This window comes from Dermacentor albipictus, chromosome 1 (assembly GCF_038994185.2).
Source record: "Dermacentor albipictus isolate Rhodes 1998 colony chromosome 1, USDA_Dalb.pri_finalv2, whole genome shotgun sequence".
NCBI classification, from domain to species: domain Eukaryota; kingdom Metazoa; phylum Arthropoda; class Arachnida; order Ixodida; family Ixodidae; genus Dermacentor; species Dermacentor albipictus.
Genome location: NC_091821.1, coordinates 351,419,181 through 351,444,164, shown reverse-complemented (window position 1 = coordinate 351,444,164; position 24,984 = coordinate 351,419,181).

The following is a 24,984-nucleotide window of genomic DNA, read 5'->3' as shown; positions in this document are numbered from 1 at the left end:
TTAGGCTATGAATATTTAGAGTTGGAGGAGGAGCATATTTCAATGCTTGCATCTCATAATTAGTGCGCTGCACAATCTTGCAGTGCAACATCTCACGGGAGCGAAGCCGGTCCTAGAATGTGCACTCCGCTACGGGCAAACAACTCTGATGGGATGCGTGCCACGTTTTTCATGACATCCGCTTCCTCAGGCTAAGTGAGTCACAGAAAGTGACCAATCCTCAACCGTGATTACTCTACAATAATAATGAGCCCCGCAAATACAATAGATCGCCTGCGGTTACACAAGATGCGGCCTACACGGCGCTCATTGGACACAGTCGATTTCAAGACCGCACACCGCGCGGATTCGCAGCGCCGAAGTCGCTGAACGCAACACGCCGCGACCACACGCGCCGCACTTAGTTTTACATGTGCTCGTCTCATTGTTCTCACCGAAGGAAGGTTACAGTATAGCTTGTCTCAGCTTTCACCTCCGTCTCTTCAGAGGCTCGCGTCCGTGCGCGTGCCCCCATTTTCCTTCGCCACACTTCGTTAACCCTTTCCCATCGCTGCAGGGGGCAGCCCCCTGTTGCCGTACGCTTTTCCGTTACGCCTTTGTTTTTCTCCTCTCCGACAGAGGTCATAACGGCCGACGTCGAGAAAGCTGAGAGAGGGGAGAGAAGGGTTGGCGTGGTCGGCGAAACCAGCTTGGTCCAAGGCAGCGCCTGGTCGCTACCGGCGTTCTTGAGAGAGCTCGAGGTTAATGTTGGGAAGGCGGGGGGGGGGGCGAGATGGGGGGAGGGTGGCGGCTTGAGTAGGGGTTACATGAATCGACCCCCGCTAAGAGTCGTCGTCGTCGTCGCTCACAGAAAGACGGAGCGCACGTGGCCGCATAAGTGGCGGCTCGAGGTTATTGCGCTATCTTCTTCTGCCGCGCGCTGACCCCCTACCAGCCAGGCCAGCCGGCTATAGCCAGCGGATCTGCGTGCGTGTAGGCACCGGGTTACGCACGCCATGCGCGCTGACAATGAGCAGGCCATGCGTGTGCGCTCGCCGCCGTGCACTGTAAATGATACGCGGGCCATTCACGGACGAGGACACGCACACACGCGGTTCGCATATGGCAACGGAGTTTACACAACGTGCGCTCCGCCCCCCCCCCTCCTCACCCCCTTGCTCCCTCTGCCTTACCCTGCTCAAGCTTGTTCCAGGAATGCATCCACGTACGCGCATACTCTTTCTTGCTTCGTCTCGTTAAATGATTCGCTTGTTTCTTTGTGCCACTGTGACGCGTGTGCCGTTCGCAGGGGAGCGACATGTGTGCATTACTCCATTACGCACTGAGACAGGAGGTCTTGTGCAAAGCAGGGGCACCGTATATATATGTATACCCCCTCTGTTCGTGGTTGACATGACCGCATGCGCGCCGCCTGCGTTCCACTCTTTGGTAAGCAAAACCGCATCGGACGTATTATAAATGTATATAGGATGTCCCGCGTAACTTGAGGCAAACTTTAAAGTTATGCAAATGCCACGTAACTGAATAGAGACAAGGTAATGTTGTTTGCCGTCACTTGTAGATACTCAGATTATTTTTGCATTCTGCTTAATTACATAATTAGTCTTAATTAATTAATCAACTCGTCAAATATTACACTTAGATGAAGAGTGTCGATAGAAAGAATATAGAGCAGCATGAAAAACTCACGATACAAATTTCTGTTGCTCATTACGCGCTACATAAAAGTGATTTTCCAAGCATGAGAGAAGCCTGCGAATACACGCAAAGTGCCTCGAGCGGCCAGTCGCGCGGCAATTTTCACAGCTCATTCACTAACGTATACGGAGCACATCCGCCTATAGCCTTGCGACTGGTCAGTTTATTTATCTATTGGATAATTTTGGCCAGACCCAGATTGCTTTCTGTTGCAACACGCCATCGCTTAGAAAACAAAGACGACCGTCATAGTACGGAAAGCGCAGCAAAGTATAGACACGCGTGACAACGAAAGAAAGGGTAACGAAAGGGAAAACGAGCGATGCTATTCTTTCGCTTCGCAATATCGATGCCCTATCGCATGGATGTGCTGATCGAACCGACAAACACGTATCGCTCGGCGGAGCAATCGACACCACCGACAGAAAGGCGGCTGTCGTTATGGGAGGGAGAGCGAATCGCCCTCCATCGACGAGGAGCGTGCTTATTTATGCGCCCGCGTTTACCATTTGTCGCCCCACGCGACACTTCCGCTTTGTTTTTTTCCCCCGCGGACTTGGGTGGGCGCCTCGCGGAGTACCGCACTGGCCGCCAAGTTCTACAGCAAATAAACGAGCGTGGTGGGGTGTTTTTTGTTTTTCTGCACGAGCTTATACAGAACGCACCCGCTCTTACTATGTACGCGCACACGCCGCGCCAATTCGCGCACGCACGCCCTGTACCTTCGTGCGAGCATCGCGTGCCGCCATCGCCGGCGCGGAGGAGCGTCTGGAGGAAGGCGCGAAAGCGACGAGCTGCAACGCGTGTCGCATATTGCCGCGTCAGCGGCGTGACATTTGTCAGGCGAGCGCGCGACAGTCCGCCACCGGTCGCGCGCGCAGCGTGTGGTTAGCGCCGGGGCGTTGGGCAAATTCATTCCGTTCCTCGCCGCCGGAGCTGGGTGGGCTGCTGTCGGGTGTCGCCTGCCGTGATTCGGGTCCCGCTTGACTAACGATGCGGTCGTTTGTTATCATCGACGCGGAGTGGCGCGCCCGGGCGTCGAAGCGCGTCCATCAGTTTCGGCCTGTCGCGCGCGCCCTCTCGCTCGCTGTCCAGCGCCGTGCTGCAGCGGCGGCTACTGCGGCGGGCAGGCCGCGCTCTCCCTGCGCATTGCGGGGCGGCGACGAAGCGCTGGGCTTCGGTGATGCACTGTAAAAGGCCAAACTCGTTGCCGCTTACGCGCCACTTTTTAAGTTGAGGGTGGGGGTGCGAGGAACTAGTTTGTTTCTAATCGTTTTCATTCAATTCTAATACACCACTGGTTGCAGGAGCGCGTTAGTTCATTATTGTTTTCATCGTCGTGCTCTGTCGGTGCTGAGTCGGACGATCCGCTACCTAGCTTTATTGAGTAACGATGACCGTCACTGAAGCCATCACGACGAAATCCACAGAGGTGGTGGTTGTGAATAAGCTTTGTTCAAGAGGTACAGCTATGACCTCCCATTTTGGTTGCAGGGGAGCAAACCGAAAACTTGCATCCGGTTATTCTCTCTTTCTCCCATTTTGGTGGGTTGCCACATGAGGAGAAAGGAAAAACAAAAAATAAGATGCGAAGCGGACGTACGTAGAGGCATCATGCTAGGAGTGTACGGGCAGAAGGCACATCAGAGAGGAAAGATGAACATGAAAACTAAGAGGCCTTCACCAGAAAGCTCATGAATGCCATCAGTAAAACATAGTGCTCAATTCTATTGAAAATTTTAAATCGTTTTTTACGCCTTTTTAATTTTTTTAAGCACTCGTACTATGTCACGAATCACGAAGTCAATATTGAATCGTACGAATAATCTAAAGGAGAGAGACGTTCACAGGAAGATGAAAGCTTGAAGTGATCAACCGTACAAAATGTGTCTCATGCTGGATCCAGCGCGTGTGGAAAGTGGCTGCCCTGACGAAAACAAGTCAAAACATCATCTTCCGCCTGAAATATCTCTGGTACGACCACTGCTGAATACAATAGTACAAATGAATACTTTAATGAACGCAATTATTGCTTTCCATGTCATTGACAACTCCGCTTCCACAATCACATCTCGCGATGTAAATATTTCTGTTAATGGGTGTGCCGTCGAACGTGGGTATTGCTGGCAAGGAAGAGGCTGAACGACTGGATGCTCGTACAAGTGGATATATCATTCGTACACGAATTTCCTGCCAATTCGATGATGCTCGTCGGCTGACCCGCCGCCGCATGTTACGTTGTCGGGCGGCACCTTGATCAACGAGTTTCAGAAATGCAAGATCATTTCCTCTGCGCGTTATCCTACATTCCCAGAGAAGAAGTTAACAAAAAAAAAGAATGTAGTAATGGGAGTGGTTACTAAATTTACTTTAGTTACTAGTTCTTTAGGGCACACATGCTCTCGCGCGAGACTTCCCGGCGTCCGAAGATACAGAGGCGGTGGTGGCGCATCGTCGCGTTCTTCCGTGGGCGGCGGCTGACGATTGCGTGGCACGTTCGTGCAGCCAAAATCTGCGGCGCGCCTGTCGTCCAGATGCGCTGTTTCGTCTTGCCGGCTCGCCACAGCTTCGCTCAGACCGACTCACACAGTGTGTAAGGTTTGCGTGATCTTAAAGCTGATGGTCAGAGGAGTGCCTTTCTCTCGCGAAGTAAGCGAGCGGAGAAGAAAACTCGGGCGCACCGCCGTTGTCCCGAGCTCCCCCGTCTATATACGCGTCACGGTGCTTTTGCTGAAGCGCGTACGCAAGGGCTTTGTCGTCATCACTTTGTCGTCGTCCCGTTGTCGTCGGGCCGTCTCGGTCGCGCTGCTGTTCGCCGTGGCACGGTCACCATATCCATCGTCGCCACACCGCCGTCGTCGCGTCGCCGCCGTTGTCACGCAGTCATGGGCTCATACCAAAACGCGTCGACGACGGTAATTTGTTCCAAAAGGACTTCTTCTTGGACAAATTGGTGCTTAGATTTCCTAGGTATACTTTGTGGCACAAAATAGATTTCTTGAAAAGGGACAGAAGAAAGGAAGACAGTGTAGCAGTGCTGTCTACATGAGGGGTTGAGTTCTGACGTATTGATTACGTGCCCATTATATATATATATATATACATATATATATATATATATATATATATATATATATATATATATATATATATATATATATATATATATATATATATATATATATATATATATATATATATATATATATATATATATATATATATATATATGTAGAGAGAGAGAGAGAGAGAGAGAGAAATGACAGGAAAGGGAGGGGGGTTAAGTAGACACACGTCCGGTTTGCTACCCTGCACTGGGGAAAGTGCACGTATGGGGATGAACAGAGAGAGAGAGAGAGAACAGTTTCGCGTACAGTGGAAGTTTCGCACGGAGTCTAAACACGCTTCCCAAGACCTGTCGACTTGAGGTATATCAAGAGCGCTTTCGTGGCTTTCTGTGCCATCGACGCGAACGGCCAGGGTCCAAGATTCTTCATTACGGAAAATTAGATTTATGCAGTCCGCATAAGCTCTTCGCTTATACATTCACAATAATGTTCGATGGTTTCTGCACTTTATGTCACTGCGGGAACCGCGAGCAGGTTCCTAGTGCTTATAGGTTCGCCTAAGTTCTGCCAGCGCACGCTTTTACTCTCGTGCGGTCGTGGGGCTCGACTTAAATCTGTTCTTCGATGCCATCAAGTTAAGCTCGGCGCCGCTCCTCGACTGAAGCAGACAGAGTGCTAGAGGCTACTCAGTGATTCCTATGACGAGGAGTTCTTGAGAAACACATATTGGCCACAGTGCGTTGGAGTAGCCACTGAGATCACTCGCCAAAAAATAAACAAATAAATAAACGACAAAAAAAAGGGAGGGGGGGATTTAGCTTAGGAATCGCCGTGCGTGCCGTTTAAGCGCAGTGTCACTTAATTCGAGATGCGGTGGTATACCATGCAGTCCCTTTGTACCTCTTTCAGATGTGAACTTTCGATCGCCAGTGAGCTTGATCGGGATCGAATTTTTCGATTCCAGGGTGTGCTACCGAGCCAGTTTCAGCAACTTGATATTGCTCGAACTGCACTTAATTAATTTTTGCTTCCGGGTATAGGTATAGGTATAGGTATAAGTATAGGTATAGGTATAGATAACTTCACAATGCCCTTCGGTATGAACTTAGTATGAACTTCGGTATCACACACAAGAAGAATATTTGACGACGACCATAATTATTATCAAAGATATAATTAGTCGGCTCCAACGAGTTGGAAGTATACTCTCTCTTGTGATAATGTTGGCTGGTTCCTTACCTAAATTATTGGCCCCTCTGTTTATGGATTGTGCGTCCCATCTGAGGCATGTACCCAGAAGTCGGAGGTTATGCGGATAAGGTATAATAGCGGTTTGTTAAGGATTAGGGGACACCGCAACCACCGTGACCGCAACTGTCTTGCGGAAGGCTTCCGCGACAGAAGGGGGCGCATCCGGCGTTCCAAGATGGCCTCCATATTGGGAAGTCAACGTACGCAACGCTTTTTTGCTTCGATGACCTGACGAGGACATAGGGATTCAGCATCACATGACCATTCAAAAGGAGGAAGGGTCTGTAAGGGCGATGGATTAAAAGAGGCTGAGTGGGAGAAGGTTTAATGATAGGAAAAGAGAGGCCTGCTAAATGCAGGAAAAACGGGTATCGCCTGACGAGGAAGAACGAACCGCCTGTTGGGTAACTGCTGTAGTCCCGAATCACGCTCTTGCAACCAGTAGGCTTTGGTGGCGACATGAAAATACCTATGCATGAAGCCTGTGCATGAGTGCATTGAAAATAAATGTCCGTTTATATCAATCAATTGTTTAATGCGAAAGCCTTATATTCCCCATTACGCGAAAATCCGGCGTTGTCGTCGGCGGCGTGACCGAAAGATGATACTAAAAATGGCCGACGGCGCTAAGAGTAAAAACATGTAAAAAATGCTCGGTTTAACGTCAACTTTGTAAACAGGTTTCTGTAAACAAAGTAAATTAACGCCCGGAAAAGAAGAGTCGGTAAATTTCGGTCTGGGTGCGAGACGAGCACGCCTCCACGACGCCACTATGTCTCCATGGTTACGGTTGACTAAAGTTGTGCTTATAGCGCGCGCTTCATTGCACACGTCATGCCACTGCCTCCTTCACTGCCTCCCAGGTGTCACTTGCTCTTCAGATTTCATCGGTGCTGTCTCTACTGCGATGCACTCTCGACACCAACTCATTAGTGTATAAAATGAGGTGTGCCTAGTGGGTGCGTCATTGTACACGTCATGTGGCTGCCTCCCGCGCGTCACTTGTTCTTCGGATTTCATCGTTGCTGTGTCTACTGGGATGCACTCGGAAGCGTCTAGCTCAGCGGCAGCTGTGAAACGTGCGTGGTCGCCCACGGAAGCGCGCCTCACAGAAGACGAAGCAAGGGAACACAAAACAAGACGACATAGTCATGACAAACCTATCATTAGGCATACAATAAAGTTCATCGTTCTGTAGCAAAATGGTCCCAATGTTTCCAGCCTGTGGCCAGCGTACAAGCAAACATTCAACAGAAAGAACTTTAATGCATGTCGAAAATATCAATCGCAAACATTTCACCTAAGCGATTATAATGCTTTCACGTTGCCACACGTAATCAGTCTTAAGTGTCTTTGCTGAAGTTATTAATCTATGTACACGGGTATTTTCGCATTTCACGCCCATCGAATGCGACTGCCATGGCCGGGATTCAATCCCGCGACCTCGTGCTTAGCCGACCAACACCATAGCCACTATGTAACCACGGCGGGTAAATTCACATTTGTAAAACAAACACGTGGGGTCGGGAGCAGTGGGTTTGAGCCATATCTGACGTGGTTCGCTCGGCTCCCGCTTTTTGCCAACATTTTCGGATGTTTTTCGACTGTATACCCCTGAACTTTCCACATTTTCGGGTTCGTGAAGTCACGGGGAACACGCCGATACCCGACTTTTGTGGGTGGGTGGACTTTTGTGACATTTCTTGCCGTTTTTCTTCTGACTACGCCGTGACCGTGTGCTGTGCCTAACCGTGTTAGGGTTCGCGAGGCGAGGCATCGCTCGCCCACCTCTTCTCGTCGTAGGCTTTTCCACGGACTTTGTAATGGAGTGTGAGGTGGAAGGGGAGTTTTTATCCCCCGAGGACTTCACTAAAGACTCCGGTTGGCAGCTTGTTGCCGCCAGACGTTCTTCAATGAGAAACGCGGTCAATGCCAGTGCGGCCGACGTTCAGCATAACACCGATTTCAACGCTCGGCGTAGCGCCGACTGCGCGGGCATTAAAAGCAAGATCATTCGAGGGGCCAGGATGCCTCCGATGCCCAAGGAAGAGGCAAAGATCGTCGTGCGGCCCAGGGGAGGCCTGTGTATCAGCAAGTGTGGACCTACCGCAGTCGCCGACGCCATATGGCAGGCTGCCGGGCTCGATTCGGCGTCGCGGGACACCGACACGATGTGTCCCAACTTTCAACAAAACATAATGGTGATCAGCACACCAAACAGGGACAACGCTGCACGCTACGTCGGCATCGAGTGCATCTCCGTTGCCGGCCAACGTTTCGAGGTGAGCGCTTACGAGGCCGCCCCCCACTACACGTGCAAGGGCGTCATCCGAGGCGTCTCCCTTACCGACGGGCCCGCGGCGATCGACAAAAAACTCGTCAACGCGAGAAATCCCACGGCGCTGGGCGCCAAAAGAATCAAGAACACCGGCACCGTGGTGGTCCTGTTCGAGGGGTACCGGGTGCCAAATTTTGTCTCCTACGGCGGCACTATCGTCAGGTGCACTTTATTTCGCAAGCAAATGGACGTGTGTTACAGCTGCGGGAGGCTCGGGCACCGCTCCGACGTCTGCCCTTCGCCCAACGACGCCATCTGCAGAGGATGCGGAGAAGCGAACCCCGACGCTCAGCATAGGTGCGATCCCAAATGCAAGTTGTGCGGAGGCGACCACCTTACCGCCGCCAAGGAGTGCAAGCGACGATTTCAGACGCCATATCTCGTCAGGCGCAGACGGGGGCAACGCTCCCGCGCCCTCAACGCCGAACATTTGCCGCCCATGGAGAACACGAATCAAGGCCGGCAAGCAACGCCTGAACGCCAATACGGACGCAGCCGCTCCCGGTCCAGGGGGAGATCCAGGTCTCGCGGCCGCTCCAGCGGTCGCACCAGGAGCCGCTCCGTCTCCAGGGCCAGGTCGAGGTCAAGATCTCTGTTGCGATCCAGATCCAGGTCCAGATCCGGTTCCAGGGGCCTCCCGGGTTCCATAACCCAGCCAGCATCCGGGCCTCAGCCCGCCTCCACACGTTGCGGAAAGCAGCCGACCCTTCTTTGGGCTGATCTGGTACGACCCAAGCCCGGCGCCAATACCCAGCCTGCTCCGACATCTCGTAGCAACCCGCCCACAGAGCAAGCTAGAGACGCGGAAGTCATTCGCTTACGCAAAGAAAACGACGACCTCAAGAACACGATCAAGACACTAGTTAGCGAAATGGCAGAGATTAGGAAACTCGTTTCGAATGTGTCGGGTAACGGAGCGTCAGTCACGGCCACCGAGACTCCAATCCCAGCTCCGGTAGACGGTACTGCGACGTCCTCCAAACGCAGGGCAGTACTCAAACAAACATGTGAATCGGGAGCTTTGTCTGCAGAAGTCAGCGAGATTAAGCAAAGTCTCATTGGGCTGGCAGATGGCCTCAAACAGGTCACCGCTAGCGTCGCTTGCCTCAGTGATAACGTTCGCCAAATTCAGGTTGCGCTCGGGGACCCCAACAGGGGCCTCGGAGCTCTCGCAGATCGCATCGACGCCACTGAGGCGCGAATGGCTTCATCCGCCTCCGTCGTACAACCGCTAACCGTTCCCGCCATACTAAAGGAAGCTACACTTCATTATCCCAGCGCGGCGACAGGAGGACCCATTCTTTGCGCAGGCCTTACTGCCCCGTCAGGTGGTAGTCCGTCAGGTCAGCCATAATGGATAGATCCAAAGAGAGTTTTCGCATTTGGCAATGGAACTGCAGAGGGTATTCTAACAAAAAAGCCCCTCTGCAGCAGTTTTTCAGGTCTTTCTCTGCGAAACCTCAGGTCATTGCTCTCCAAGAAACATTAATCTCCGCAGCCTCGCTCCAGGGATACAGGGCCGTGTCGGGCCGGCCCGGGGGACGAGGGATTTGCACCTTGATCGATAAACGGCTAACTCATATCACCCACGACCTCAAGCTGGCGAGTGGTAGAATCGAATATGTCATGGTTGAGATCCTGCTCGACGTGCCGCAGCGGAATCAGCGCAGAAACAGTGTGTTCGTCCTTAATATCTATAGCAACCCCAAAGACTCGCGCCAGCAGTTCAAGACCATTCTCAAGAAAGCGACCGACTTGGCCGGCCCTCGACCCTTCGTCGTCGTCGGCGACTTCAACGCACCATATGGCATCTGGGGTTACGTCTACGACACTACCAAGGGGCGAAACCTGTGGCAAGACGCGAACGAGATGGACCTCACTCTGGTCACTGACAAGGATTTCCCTACGCGCATTGGCAACTCCATCACCCGGGACTCGACACCCGACCTCGCCTTCGTGAGGAACGTCGAGGACGTGGGTTGGGAGAACACCGCCATGGAGTTTGGCAGCGACCACTACATTCTCGAGACCAACTTCAAGGTGTCTCGGAGTAGGGTTAGGGAATTCACGTTCATAGATTGGGACCATTTTCGCAGGATTCGTGATGAGCCCGGGAGAGCCAGGGCACCTGCCACTCTCGAAGAATGGTGCGAAGGCATCCGGACCGACGCTTCCGCGGCCACCAAGAAAGTGGAAACAGATCTCAACGTCGAGCGGATGGACAGCAGACTAGCCCACCTGATCGAGGCCAAAACCGCCATGTTCCGCCGATGGAAGGGTCAAAGGCTCAAACGCAGACTCCGAAAGAAGATTTCGGAGCTCAACAAGGTGATCGAAGACCACTGCAAGGCGCTATGCCAGCTGCAGTGGGACGAGCTCTGCGAATCCATCGACGGACAGATGCGCAACGGCAAATCCTGGGGTATGCTGAAGCACCTTCTGGATGAAAGCGGCTCGAAGTCAAATCAAAGGCATACTTTGGCCCGGGCCCTTCACGAAGCCACCAGGTCTAACACGGTCGATGAACTCGTCGCAAAACTCGTACAGAAGTACCTGCCTGTCCATCGCGACGGAGATCCGTCGACCCAACTCCCGGACTACCGAGGCCCTCCACGACCCGAGCTGGATGAAGACTTCTCCATTGCCGAGGTCAGACAGGCCATCTTCGCGCTCAACCGCAAGTCTGCGCCGGGTCCGGACGGAGTCACCAACAGAATGTTGAGGAACCTCGACGACACGTCGATTGTCTTTCTGACCGACAAGATAAACGAGTCCTGGAAGAGCGGCATTGTACCTGCAGAATGGAAGACGGCCTGCACGGTGCTCATTCCCAAGCCCGGCAAGGCCCCGAACATCGACAACTTGAGGCCGATTTCTCTGACCTCCTGCGTCGGCAAGGTCATGGAGCGCGTCGTCCTCAACAGGCTTAACGGGTACCTCGAAGACAACGAGGTTTACACCTACAACATGATCGGCTTCCGTGCCGGACTCTCAACGCAGGATGCCATGAAACTAATCAAGCATCAGATTGTGGATGGCCGTTCCAGAGACGTCAAGGCTCTGCTCGGTCTGGATCTCGAGAAGGCTTTCGACAACGTGCTCCACACCTTCATCGTCAAGACCATTTCAGACCTGGGTCTCGGTTCCAGATTCCACAACTACGTCAGCTCTTTTCTAACTGAAAGGAAGGCCAAGCTTCGCATTGGAGACTTCCGCTCCGAAGATGTGCCCCTCGGAGGGCGGGGCACTCCTCAGGGCGCCGTCATCTCCCCAACATTATTTAACATCTGTATGATTGGTCTTTCGGAGAGGTTGGCCCGCGTCGAGGACGTCAAGCACACCATTTACGCCGATGACATCACCATATGGTGCTCCCGCGGCTGCGAGGGCAGAGTCGAAGAAGCCATGCAGGAGGCGATTGACGTGATCGAGGAGTATCTCCGCCCCACCGGACTTCGATGCTCCCCCGCCAAGTCGGAGCTGCTACTTTACAGAAAAGAGAAGGGAGGCAGACCCAAAGATTGGAAACCAGTCTCTGAAAGCAGCATCAGACTTCGCACTTGTGACGGGGGGGTGATACCCAGGGTCGACGTTATTCGGGTCCTGGGCATGTTTGTCGAATTCAACGGCGGAAACGGAACAGCTCTGCGCAGGATTATCGCAAAGACGGAGAATGCTTTCCGCCTAGTTCGCAGAATCGCAAACCGGCATCGAGGCATGAAGGAAAGCAATCTTCTCAGGCTGATCAATGCCTTCGTACTCTGCCACCTCACGTACACGATTTCCATGCACAACTGGCTCAGAGCGGAGCGAGACAAGCTCAACGTTCTTATCCGCAAAATAGTCAAGAGGGCTCTCGGGCTACCCATCAGGACCCATACCGAGGATCTCTTGAAGCTGGGGGTACATAACACCGCCGAGGAGATTGCCGAAGCCCAAGAACGCACGCAACTCAGTCGCCTGGCCACCACAGCGGCAGGTAAACGAATCCTCGAAGAGCTGGGTTACCACCCTGCGGAATTCTCGATGGTCAGTACCCCGATCCCTAGGTGCATTCGAGACAAGTTCGTAGTGGCCCCTGTGCCCCGAAACGTCCATCCCGTCCACAACGAGGGCCGACGCAAGGCCAGAGCAGCCGCCATCCTCAAACAGATCAAGCGACACGACATTAGCGCAAGCTTCGTCGACGCTGCGGAGTACAGTGACGGGAAGACCTTTGCCGTCGTTGTGGTCGACTCGAGCGGAAACATTTCCAATAGCGCCTCGATTCGCACTTCAGACCCCGGAATCGCCGAGCAAGTCGCCATCGCCCTCGCCCTGCTAGACGGTCGTGGGTCCGAAATATATAGTGACTCCAAAACGGCAGTTAGGGCTTTTCAAAAGGGTTGCATCGCCAAGGAAGCTCTTCGTCTTCTTAGCGGCTCGAGTCCACATGCTCTCGCAAACCATTCAATTCACTGGTTTCCCGCACACGTAGGATCGGTCGAGGGTGCTCCCCCGAACCTCAATGAGTCTGCCCACGAGGCTGCGCGTGACTTCACCGACCGCGCTTCCTCTATAAGGGGCACTGACTCCCCTCCTATCTACGGTCACAGGGACGCTCCTGCTACTCACAACGAGATTATTAAATATTTCTACATGTCCAGAAGGGTCTTTCCACCCCCTCACCCCAAGTTGAATAGGGCGCAAGCCGTTTCGCTTAGGCTCCTACAGACCAGCACATATCCGTGTCTGTCCGCTCTCCATGCACGAGGCTTACCCCGACGTGTATCGCGACGACGCCTGCCCGTCCTGCGGCCAGACCTCCACTCTACCCCACATGCTCTGGGAGTGCGGGTCGACATACCCCAAGTTCATCAAGGAGGAGTGGGACTCGCTTCTGCGTAGCCCCGCTCTAGAAAAGCAAATCCTGGCTGTCCGGCGTGCCCGCGACCGGGCCAGTGGGCTAGACCTGCCGGTCCCGACGTGGGACTAGCCGGGTGCGCGACGAGTTCGCGTCCTCGCCGGACCTACAATAAAGTTTATTCACTCACTCACTCAACAAACACGTGTCCCGTAAGCTTTTGTGGCCAAATTTGCACGCTTGCTTTAGCTTTTTGTCATCTGGTAGGCATGTTTTTAGGCATTGCTCAGCCGAAGTTTTCACCACACTCAAGACACACACATCGAACGATCGCAGGTACCTAGATAGATAGATAGATAGATAGATAGATAGATAGATAGATAGATAGATAGATAGATAGATAGATAGATAGATAGATAGATAGATAGATAGATAGATAGATAGATAGATAGATAGATAGATAGATAGATAGATAGATAGATAGATAGATAGATAGATAGATAGATAGATAGATAGATAGATAGATAGATATAAATCATAAGGGAAAGGTAGGGAGGTTAACCAGGCTGAGCCCGGTAGGCTACCCTGCACTGGGGAAGCAAGAAAGGGGTTTTAAAGAGGAGAACGAAGAAAGAAGCTCACAGTCTCGACTGTTATGCACACAAGCGTGCACCACTGAGTCGGTAATACATGGCTGGTGCATTTCAAGAAACGCACCAGCGTCTTTGTGGCCTTGCACACAGCAGACGCATAGAAAGGGTACGCAAAAGAATTCCGTCCTTTCACAGCGGACCATCCTTTCTCAGGGGAGAAGATCTTGGGCCACGGGCTCACGATGTTCTCCCCTGTGAAAGGACGGTCGTCCAAGTGCTCCACAGTTGTACGGAGGGCACTCCTCTCGTCTTCGTATGTAGGGCAGTCACACAGGATATGTTTGGTTGGTTCTTCGACACCACATCGGCTGCATTTGGGTCTGTCCGCCATTCCAATTTGAAATGAGCAGGCGTTTGTGAAAGAAACACCTAGCAAGCGACACAGTAGCGTTTCTTTCCATCGGTTATAACCAGGGCAAAGCTACAATGTCATAAGCGGGTCAACGGCATACAGGCGCCGGTTGGTGAGCTCTGGTGGGTTCCATTTTCTTACAGTAAAAATATGAGCAAGACCGCTGCGGCACCGTGCTGCATCCTGTTCTCGACAAGGGTAATGAGGTGCTTTCACATACATCATGTGCCTCATGGCAGCTTTCTTGGCACTTTCATTGCCGGCAATGTTACAGTGCCAGGGTAGCCAATGAAATACAATGTCGTGGCTTTCGTCCGCCGCTTGATGTTAGCGTAATCGTATCTCTGCTACCAGTTCTTCTTCTGGGCTGTGGCGCAGAGATGATAAGAGTGATTGCAGGGCTGCCTTTGAAAAAAGAATGTAGCCCAGACATTTGGTGGTAGTTGCTGCACATATAGCATTGCATTACGGAGGGCGGAAAGTTCGGATCCTGTCGATGTTGTGACGTGGCTGATCTTGAACTTCGTGCAGATTAACATCGACGGAATGACTACCGCACCAGTAGAGCTGGTTATAGAATCGAAGAGCCATCTGTATAATTGGAATATGGATCACGCAGTAGATGGAATATGGAATATGGACTGGAATCCATATTCCGATTGGAATATGTATCACGCAGTAGATGTAGAGCGGCTTGATTCAGGGGACAAGTTTTTCATCCCAGTAGTTGGAAAGAAGCCCGACTGGCCAGATACCCAGATTTTTGGGCAGAATCTGCCTCCACGAAAACTGTGAAGCGCTACAGCTACACTGGTGCTCGCGCTTAGTGTGCGCGAGTGTAGCCGTTTAGTATGATACACGGCGCTCGCGACAAAAGTGCAATTAATCGAGAAAGTCCGCCAAGCGTTCTTTTTTTCATATACACTACAGGTGTATGTACTTACCACTGCACGTATAGTTCACAAAGGGCAACCTTCCCGGAGAGCTTGAGCCACTCGGTATTCACGGCACAAACAAAACGAAATGCACTGCGTGTGTACAGAGGAAAAGAAAAGCGTTCTCCCGCCTTGGAACAGGAAACAAAGAGTGCATGTGTAACAGTGATGGAAAGTCTGCTCGGAGAAGTACAGGAAGGACGAGGCGATCGCTTGATAAGGTCGCGCAAGCCGTACACAACAGCACGTCGCCGCATTCATGCGGGAATTGACAGCTCGCACAATTTAATTTTGCTTTTAGTCTCTGTTTTCCGCTCTGTGTGTCGTCTTTTGTCTTGTCCCCGCGTATCGCCGCCAGAGTGGAGCGGGAGGGGGAGGAGGGGGGGTGGCAGGAGGCGAAAGAGACACGGGGACGGCAGAGCCGGGCGAATGTGCGCGACCTCGAGACAAGCCGTCAGTGCGTGCGTGCCTATACACCGCCGGCCTCAGGTGCGCACCGCGGTCAGCGCGTGCCGCGAAGGCGCGGAGGAACAGACGCACTGGCGCGTTCATCTGCTGCCCCAGCGGCCATTGTCTCGTTCGCCCATCGCGATAACCCTTGTCCGTCACCGCGCGCACACGTGTTCCCATTGTCTTAACTACGAACGACGACAATTGGGCAAACACGGATGCGCCCACGCGGGCGCGCTGTGGTCTTTATACGGCGTACCCCGTCGGTGCGATTAATTCGCTTACGTGTAATTGTTTACCAATTAATCGGGACAGCAGTTCGTCCCGTGCGGGTCACTGAGGTTACAGAGGAGAAGGCGTCTGCGTTGGTACCAGTCATGCCTGACGTAGCAGGGGTTGGGGGGGGGGGGCAGGGGAGGCTCGAAAAGGAAAGCCAGACGGCTACCGATAAGATCAGCAGTAATTTGCGCGAGCGTGCCTTTCTCAAGCGCTTTGCCATTTTTCCGCATGCTTCATAGGCTATGATGTACTATACATCACGGAGCTGGGCGGCGCCCATTCGCAAATAATTTGAATGTTGCTGTTACTATTCTTTCATTTTTTTAGGGAAATCCTGCGTGTATGCTTCGGTTGAAATCTACAGAAGTAAATGCTTGCGCCTGAATCATATTTTGGAACGTGGGATATCTTTAGGCATTTCTCAAGTAAAAGTGGCGCACGCGAATTTTCGTTCAAGTTGAATATTTCCTGGCGGAAACAAAATAAATGCGCTCTCGGCACCAAAAATTTGCGGAGCGCAGGACCTGCGAAGAAGCCGAAATGGCGCGAAGTATGTCTTTGCATGTGTGCACAGTATGTTTGCATATGTATATGCGCGCGTGCGTGTGTGCGTGCGTGCGTATGTGGAGGGGGGAGGAAGACTTTTGCACCAACTGCTAAAGGCTACAAAGGGTACTGAACATGCGGTTGGCGTCACAGACAGCAGATGTTCAATGACCAGTGAGCTTTCTGCTGCACCAACGTTATCTTTATTATGATTGTGTTCATTGTCGTTTTTAATTTATTATTATTGCTTTGTTTTAACTGTAGACGTACAGAAATAGCGTAGCCAACGTACTCTCTACACAATCTCTCCACATAAATCGCTTGATGACAAAACATCACAGTGTATTGTATAGACAGGGTGCGCCTTGTAGTTGACCACTGTTTCAGCCTTTGAACTTAGTGCGTTACTAGGTTTTTCTAACTGCAGGAAATACTGGGAGGTATGCATAGGCGGAGAGCTTTCATTTTTCCGTGGGGTGGGGCGACTAATTTTCCTACCCCCCCCCCCCCCCCCTATATGTATGTATTGCTTGCACTTGAAGAAACATCTTGTGACCTCGAAGAATTGATCGCTGAAGTGACGGCGTTATATGAGTATATACAAGACCTCATAGTATACGAGACAGTTAAATTTCACAGACTAAGTCCTCTCGGTGGTGTAATTTTCCTTGCTGTAATTGGTGTGATGGTGTAATGTTCTTTGGTGCGCACTCAGATAAGCTGATTGAAAGCAACCGCATTGCCTGTCGCAAACCCGAAGAGACAGTGCATCCCCTTTATAATGATACGGAAGGAGCACCAACGGCAGGTTTCCCGGCTTCGCAGCTATTCCTTCCTCTCACTTCTACTTCAGACTTATTATCCGTCTCTCAAGGGCGACTGATCAAACTGATAACAAAAGCACCTTGATAACCCGGCCGAAGCGCCACTCTGACCATGCACGAAATGCGAAAAGCAATGTAATAGGCATAAAATGCTTCAAAATCCCGGCTTTGCTCGCACCGCATCGATAGAATGCGCGCGAAGCTATTTTTCTCGCCAGAAACTTGCTTCGGACCAAAGCCAAATTAAAGTGACGGTTTTAGTTTTCATAAGAGTGTATTACGTGCTGCAAAAACATGTTCATGGCATAATATAAAAGCGAAATAAACCGACTGAGAGGCGACGCACATCTAGAGAAAAGGCAAAACCGATGCGTTCAAGAAAGTAAATAACCACTTCTCAATTAGTCTAACTGGCAATCAGAATGTCTGCAAAAAAAAAAAAATCAGATTTTAGTGTGCCCTTATTATCTATGAATTCGTAGGCGCCGTTGAACACCAGCTGATACCTAGAGGACGTGTTCGAATAGGTCTCCTTCTGCAGTATTGAGTCCGCTTTATCACATCTTCGGTGGTTTTCTTGACGACCCACGCCGGAATTGTGCGGCAGAGATCCATTATCCTTGCCTTAAACTAAACTGACGTCCGTCTCCATCGTGTAAGCACGACCTTTCACATAACCCCAAAGAAAAAAATCGATTGGGGAGAGGTCAGGCGACCTAGTCGGCCTATTTACAGGCCCATGCCTTCCAATCTATTGTGCATGAAAAGTCGCATTCAGCCAGTTTCGTGATCGGCTGCTGCTGTGTGCTGGTGCTCCATATTGCTGATACCACAGAAGTGGAAGACGTGACAGCGGAACTTCGGCGTGAAACTCGTCCACCAATCGTTCAAGGAATCCATCCACGTAACGCTGTCCAGTCAGTGTGAGATCGAAGAAGATGGGACCGATTATAGCACCGGCGTAAATTTCGAACCACACATTGAGCGACCACTGGTACAGGCACCGATTGCGCTTTACCCAGTGTAGATTGGAGACCCTCTAGTAGTGTGCATTATGCAAATTTACCTAGGCGCGTCTGCGAAAATTGGCTTCATCTGTGCACATGACGTTGCTAAAAAAGTCCGGCGTCTCATCGGCTTTTGTGAGGACTCAATTCGAGAAATTTAGACGATTAGACAGGTCTCTATCTTCCAAGCATTGGTGCTGGTTAAGGTGGTACCGGTGAAAGGCCGTCATTTAGAATCCTCCAAACTGATGACTTGGAAATTGGTACCTGGGTAATTGGTCTCGCGCTCTAGCATGAGGGTTTGAGGCCATAAATGTTAGAACATCCATGCGTAGGCTAGGATTCAAAGATTGAGTCATCCGCCGCAACTGTTTTTGAAAGCTGACGGATTGTCTCAGGTCTCCATAATTTCTGATGATAGTCGATGCGTTCGGTGTATACCGCCACACTTCCGTGACTGTTATACATTTGTGGCCTCCTTCTTGTTGCCATGTGCAGCTCCCAAGGCAGGGATCATGCGTACCTCCTGCTCGTTAGAGAAAAACATGGCGACCTTTCAGCCTTTGCACTGACGTTTTCAATTAGGTTTTGTGGTGATAGGCTTTGTAGTAAAAAAAAAAAACAATTATCCGTGCACTTTACGAAGACAACAGCTATCACAGCTTGTTTCCAACTAACACAAAACACCACGTGTTACTTCGGCCAAGGCGCGGCAGATAAGGCACTAGTTCTATTACGATGTTTTTCTTTATTTCCTTCATTTCGTTCTGGATAACTCAAAGGGAGCCTGTTCTAGGGCGCTGCTTTATGATCCGGGTGAAATCGCAGTCACGAAATTCTGTATATTTCGCGGGGTTTATTTACCAGTCGGAAAAAAATTAGTACACAATTAATTAATATGTCGCTAAAATACCGTAGTTTGAGGTCCCTAGGCTGTGCCTACAAATGCCTCACTTAGACTTTGATAATCAGGATAGTACGCCTCGAGTTAGATAATTAGTTACAATTACCTAATCAAATCTCAGTAACGAAAAAATTAGTGGCAGCTGCTCCAATGTGCTGGAAACAATATGCACTAGTGTTTCGTCGAGTAACGCATTGGTCTTTCTTTAAAATCTTGGTGCATAATAGTTAATAGGGACACCCTGTATATATTTATGACCTTTGCATGCAAGTGACGATGTTTCCATCCCTAATGTAAATTATTAGAACTCTTCTTTTTTTCATGAATCGTTAGCATTGCTTACTGGAAAGAGAAGAAATGCTGAGACACACAACATTCACGTGCATTTCACACGCCGTTGATAAGATTATGTCGAAGCGCTCACTGAAGTCTATAGTTTTTTTTTTCATGGTAAAAAAAGCACGCAAAGCAATTTGAAGCGAGGTGAACATGCAGCAACATATTCATTCTCTAGGCATAGACTATCCACACCTTTTAGAAGTAATTTCTAATCGGCTATCTCCATCTCTTTCAAAAATATTGTTACGTAGGAAGACACCGACGAAAAGCTATCGCCAGTGCTGTTGGGACGAGGAGCGTCGGCACAGGAAGATGTCGCTGGGGTGTTGGGCAGACGGGCAAACTGTTGGTCGATACGTCGGCTTTTAGCGAATTCCAGGCGGCGGCACTATTTTATAACTGCATCCACCGTCGCGACGTTGTTAAATACGAGCAAGTTGAAGGCGTCATCGGCAATGCCTTTGAGGATGTGGGAGACCTTGTCGGACTCAGTCATGTGTGCGTCAACTTTGCGGCATAGCGCCAAGACGTCCTGAATGTACGTGACGTAGGGCTCCGTTGACGTCTGCACACGACCGGAAAGCGCCTTCTGCGCGGCAAGTTGGTGACCATAGGGGTTGCCGAACAAGTCTCGAAGCTTTTGCTTAAGCGAATCCCAACTGGTCAGCTCATCTTCGTGCGTCCGATACCAAACTCGAGGTGTGCCACCGAGGTAAAAGACGACGTTGGCGAGCATGATAGTTGGGTCCCACCGGTTATTGCGGCTGACGTGTTCGTAAAGGCTGATCCAGTCCTCGACGTCTTCCCCATCGTTTGCCGAGAATACGCCAGGATCACGGGGAGCGGAGAGGGTGATGTAGGTCGTCGAAGTGGCAGCAGGTGTCGGAGCCGGTGGAGTCGGGTTGGCGTCGCCGGGAACCATGAAGGTAGGCTCGACGGACCGTCCACTGCGAAGCTCCGTGACGAGGTACAGGGAACGTGCACCTCCACCAAATATGTTACGTAGGAAGACACCGACGAAAAGCTATTTACAAGTATATTTACAAGGCAATACGCCGCAGTTGACCAAGGGCGCTATAACGTAAAACTATTCCAAACTTTTCTATTCCAATTCTGCTATCAGCCTTCCACAATTGGTCAAAAACTTTTTTTGACCACGCCCACTTCACTTGTCTGTCACGCGACGTCACGAAAACCGCGATACCTCTCCCTCTGATCTGATGTGTACACACTGATTATGCATGTCTTGACAGAAAAAAGAAAACACACTTATTTCTGATTCGACCCCTTTTCGCCATTAGCCCTCGGCTATTGGTAAAACGTTTTCGGGCTGCACCCACTTCACCTGCCTGTAACGCGACGTCACAAAACCGCACAAACTCACCGCGTCAAAGTGACGTGTACGCGATAAAGATGCATTAATATGCCGAACAAAACTTAATTTTCTTCGGAATAGCCGCAGGCTGCCCCATTCCGAAAGGAATAAAAGATCGCTGCCGCCGATCGCTGAGACGCTGGCTACTCGCACCTACCGGAGAGCATGGGTGTATTTGCGTATAATAAGACTTCTTGCGTTGCCGTGTAACGTTTTCAAGCCCTTTCGGCACGTTTACCACCTCATTCTGCCAACTCTTCCTTGCTGAGGGTCAGGTTTAGCGTCATTCATTGCATGCCGCCGTGACTTTCGACCAGCCACCACAAGCTAAGTAAGGGAAAGCCGACCAATCGCAGGCGCCGGCACTACCCTCTTCATCCGGTTATCGATTTTCAGTGCACTGGCTCTGCCCCAGTGAATCCCTCTCCACTTGATGGTTCTCCTCGCCACTTGTCAGCCAATTAGATACGACAAGCCGCTGAGTGTACGCAATGTTATTCGTTTTTCAAACAAACAAAAGTGACCTCCTATGAACGAGGAGAGCGTTTGATTGGTTTGTTCAGACAACCCTGCGGGTGACCGCCCGGTGCTTGCGTCGGTGGTTACGCAAATTTGACGTCAGGAGATTGGAATAGAAACATATTGGAATAGTTTTACGTTATAGGGCCCCAAGAGGCAACAGCCCGCGCTAGCTTCCAAACGTCGTCTTCGTCTTCTTCCTTCTCGGCTCTTCGTCACTGGGAATACTACCCCGTAGCAATATAATAAGCTCTCCTGTGTGTATATTTAAATATATTGTGTATGTGCATGGTGTTTAGAGTGGGAATCTAAAACAATGTTGAAATGAGAAAAATACAGATGAGGCAGCCGCCGCTGGTATTTCTAATGCGCTTGTCCTCCTATTGTCAGAATTTGCAGAAATAAAGCGAAAGTATGAATAGAAAACCGTGAAAGTCCGCGCCAGCAAGGATGCAGTGAGCTATTAGGCCCAACAAAATTTCAAGTGAGAAGGTCGAGGAAAGCAAAAAAAAAAAACCCTCAAATGATGTTAGTGACAAAGCTTTGGTAATGGCACTTGGGGTGTGTGTAGGGCGGGGGAGGGGGAGGGGGGCTCAGCCCCCCCCCCTTCCCGGAAAACTCCGGAGGGGGCTCGCCACCTCTCCCCCCCGTAGTCGGCGCCTGTGGATGTATGTTTCTGCCTATGCAGGAAGCGGAAATGCCTCAGCCTGATGAGTGAGTACACATTGTTATTGCTTAAAGAAAGAAAAAAAAATCAGGACATCGACAGGCCTAACGCGTAAGGCTCACGGGAGACGCTTTACGTGTGTCCTACGCAGGAGGTCAGTAAATTTGACCTTCCACATAAGGTTGCGCTCGTTGGAGCAGGTACACGGTGGAGCCTGGTCTGCTAATTTGCATTTACGTTCTGTGGAACATGTCACGTAGTATCACAGCATGTCTGGCACGACTCGGTGCTGTTCTCCGTTTGAACGCGATGATGGGAGGGCGTACGTAAGACAACCAGTATAGTGGCGTGGCGTACTTGTTTTCGTTGGGCGGCAGTGTTTTTCTCCTCGTAACGACCTCACGTTTTGTCGCTGCACTGAGGACAGAAAGGACGTTTTTTTCAGCCCTGCCCAGCGAAGCCGTGCCCGATCTCCAACAGTGATTCATCCATCTTCCTCCACGTTCCTCGTGTGCCTTTCAGATACTGTTGTTTGTCGTAGCATAACAGTGGCGGTGGTAGCCTTGGGATGCGCTAGAATCTCCTGCTGCATACGGATATATCTGTCCTCAAAATTCTTTGGCGTTCCAGTCAGCAGTTACCAAAAAGCCTTCCACTGCCAATTAGAGACGATCTGAGATGAAACGATAACAGTGCGCTTTTTCATGCATATATTTGGGACGGATACCTCGAAAGGGGTGATAATCTTAGAATTTCTGTTAGGCAGACTTAGATTACCTACAAATCGGATTCGATTTCGCAATTGCGACTGGAATTTGAGCTCATTTGGACCCTTTATTTTACAGTCAGTGTCTACAAGTTTGCCAACTTGAGTTATTGCAATTTTTTTAACGGGGCAATAAAAAAAAGAGGGATAGCAGAGAGCTATCGAGAATTAAATGCCGGTAATTTACAGAACTGAAGGCTGCTTTGGAAACTATTCTTCCGTCGTGTTCTGGCATACGATGTCTTCGGTGTCGCTTAAGAATTATTTGCTATTTGGCAATTATGCAGCCTGACCTATAGCGCAGAAGAAATTCACTTTCGACGCACTGCACGTTTGTAATTAAAGAGAGCGACGCGATGCGTGATGAATTAAAAATGCACCTCGCTAAATTAGTACGAGGCAACAGATAGGCCTCGATCCACGGCTCTGAATATACATTGCGTTTCTAATTTTTGCTGTTGGTTTAGATTGACTTTGTATTGAACAATAAGGTTGTATGAACTATATTATGTTTTTGTAGTTATCTTGTCGTCCTCGATTCACTTTCTGTTGAAGAGCATTTGATTATCATGAAGTTTGCAAAGGCACCAGCGGTTACGCGCACGCACCTCGCTCGAATCGCAGCGCTCATCATTTTTTTTTTCGTGCAATGTGTTTGACGGCAGCACCGCAGTACTCTTGTGACGCGACAATGTTCAACTTGTCTATGGCAGTTTCGCGCACATATATTTCTTTTACTTTCATACTGCTAGCCTGGGCAAAACACCTTAGCAGGATAATATATCTCTGTTTGAGGAACATCACTCAACATTTACAATGCATCAAGCAGAAAGCCACGGATTCTTGGCATACCGTGGATGCGGCTTCTTGTAGTACACTCCACGACGCAATATGCGCATAAAGGCCGCGGGCCTTCCATGTGTTTTAACTCGAAGCATAGACCCCCAGCTGTACGCACGGAACGCATTTGAGTGATGATTCAATTCATTTCACATCATTGTGCACTACTTTACCCTTGTCAAGAAACCGGCGATATATTTGTTAGCAACGTTTGCCCCAGTACCATAATAAATAAAGCGAATCAGTCAGCCGCGATTACAGTGTGACTGCACTGCCACGCACAATAAATTGACGTGGTAAGGCCAATCGGGAAATATGCTGTAGACACACTCGACGTGGCCGCCTTTAGCAGCGCTATGGTTTCTACAGGTTTTCCCGCTCAATTTATTCCAAGTGCCAGTCAATTTAATCCATGCGCCAATAAATTTAATCCAAGCGCCATTGAATTTTATCCACACGCCAGCCGAATTAATCCATGCATAACGCACTTCAAGAACCTGTGCATTTCAATGCAACTGCGATTTTGCGAAAACGTTAGGGGTTTATGTTTTGATTCCAAATAAAAGGGCAAAGTGGGAGACCAATGGCGTTTCTTCCACGTGATTAATAACAACCTTTGAACACTTTCATTTTGTTTTTGTTTTGAGAGCAACTCCGTATGCCGAAATTTTTGCACAGAAGTGTGAGGAAATATCACTATTGAATGGTTGAGAGAGTTAGTGACGCAGGTGCCATGTCACCACGCGTATCAACCGTAACACCAATAAGTGACTCAATGGTGATCATTGGGCACGGGCAAGCCTTGGTGACTAGTGAATATGGGCCACTTCTTATAGTGCCGCGTTCAGTATCCTTCAGTCGAATACGTCGTCATCGACATCATTAAAATTCACATGAAATTAGCAGTTAACTGCATGGTACACCTAACTGACTGGGGCTAGTCACTAGTGAGCCCGATTAAGTTACTATGCTCAGTTAAGTGCTATCGCTATTTTAAACGCTATAACGACATAGATATAAATTGAAATGTGTTAAAACGAAACATTCAACAACGCCTATTAGGGTCTGGTGTGTTGAAGTCACTAGTAATTATGAACCACCTATTTTCTCTCAGTTGTAGATTTCGTTTCGGCATGGAGTTATCGGTATCAGTCCAACTGTCATAAAATGACCTTCTTTGTTATCATAGCAAATTAGAACGCCGAGACATTAGTGATCACTAGTGATGCGCTCGGCTTTGTGCTCTTCTACTTCCACGCAGAACAATGTCGTGGATATAAAATGAAAAGTCACTTAAACAACGATTCATTTATGGTCATTCATAACCTCT